Source organism: Botryllus schlosseri, chromosome 1 (assembly GCF_051294905.1).
Source record: "Botryllus schlosseri isolate E-star chromosome 1, Bs_hap1, whole genome shotgun sequence".
In the NCBI taxonomy this organism is placed as follows: Eukaryota; Metazoa; Chordata; class Ascidiacea; order Stolidobranchia; family Styelidae; genus Botryllus; species Botryllus schlosseri.
The window spans coordinates 11,720,114-11,721,588 of NC_137236.1; the positions used below are offsets into that span (position 1 = coordinate 11,720,114).

The 1,475-nt window shown below is 42.7% G+C and overlaps 1 long non-coding RNA gene across 1 annotated transcript; it reads right to left on the reverse strand.

Annotated features, from left to right (window-relative positions):
• Positions 1-282: 282 nt before the first annotated feature.
• LOC145437221 (uncharacterized) lies at positions 283-924 on the reverse strand. Its single transcript, XR_013914621.1, has 3 exons — positions 818-924; positions 584-732; positions 283-523 (listed from the first exon to the last, which is right to left on the reverse strand). It is a non-coding gene; the product is annotated as an uncharacterized LOC145437221 (long non-coding RNA).
• Positions 925-1,475: the final 551 nt, after the last annotated feature.

Here is a 1,475-nt window from a genome sequence, read left to right on the forward strand (position 1 = left end):
TGTAAGGAGGTTCGGAGAGTTACTGGACGTTGACGTATTGGAGATATATTAACATCAAGTTCGATGCAGGAGCGTGACGGGGCTCTGTTTTAGTTGCCAAGTACTTTTCTCGCACTATTACACTTATTTTCATTTTCCAGGAAGCTGAGACATACGGTACTGCCTACAGAAATTTTGTTTGCTGGGTGTGGGGATTCTGTGGCAAAATCCTGCCTTCATGCGTTGCTACTGCTGTCCGAACAACATTTACATTTACAAGGATCCCAGTTCAGTAACGCCACATCGTGAATGAACAGTTTTATTGTAACTAATAAACGCATATAACTAATCGACCAAAATAATGACTGTGTCAGGCAGAGAAGCATATCGGGTTTTATGTCGGGCAATAGCTTCCTCTCTGTTAATTTTTATTATGCTGCTAGTCAGAGGAGGGGAACGGTCTCAGCGGCATCGCTTAACTCAACAGTTTCTGGTCCAGTTCTGACGAGTGCTTGCACTTCTTCGACAAGCTCATTGCAGTAATCTAGAACAGGCATAAAAATGTGACGAAATTTTATGACGCGGTCAGATCAACGGCAGTTACCAAATGTTGAATTTTCAAGTATCTTGTGGACAGTAAATTCGCCGTTCTTGTACTTTGGATATTTGACACAGTACCGCGGCGCTCCTTCCCTTGACATTTTCTGAGCTTTCGCGCAATTTTCATTGAAGTGTAGGATTGCCAACTGCATCCTACAAAAATGCATATTGATGAGGCTAGTAATTATGCCAAAATCTGATATAGGTTGTTTTGAATAACCAAGACAATGAAAGGTACCTGGCTTTTTGACTGTTATGGTGGCAGTGATATAACTTTGGGCAGAAATGATTAACGAGGGCGTTGAATGATTCACTTCCAGCAGTGTTTCCATTCGGAGATAGATGGCGTATCGTAACTGGGTCATTAACACAACTTTCACAGTGATCTTTTACCCACAGACATGTTATGGAAGTTCAGTGCTCCTGAGCAGATGAATATTTTGAAGATAATGGTTGAATTTGGTCAAGAATATTGTGAGTTTCACTGATCCGTGGGCACTCAATAGGGTGGATCAAACAAACTTATCGCACGGGGCTTCATCCCCTAGACCAGTGGTTCTCAACCTGCGGTATGCGAGTCGATTCTTTTTTTCGACCGAAGGGAGCTATTAGTTCAGATGTGGTTGCTTTTGAGTTTTTTGAAGACGTCGATCGTCATCGTGGGTAGGGACAATCCCATCAATGACGGCCTACATTGGGATTCCGTTTTAATATATTTGACCACTACAGAAATCATACAGCCTACTGCGCCTTAAAATGGGCAATTTATTTTCTGTTTCGATGCCGTCGGCGGCTCAACATAGTGGAAAATTTTCTTGACCACCTTCGGAGCGCGCAACTTATGTAGGTGATACACGACACGAGCACTGCATAAAACCTCGAAATAGTACGTGGAC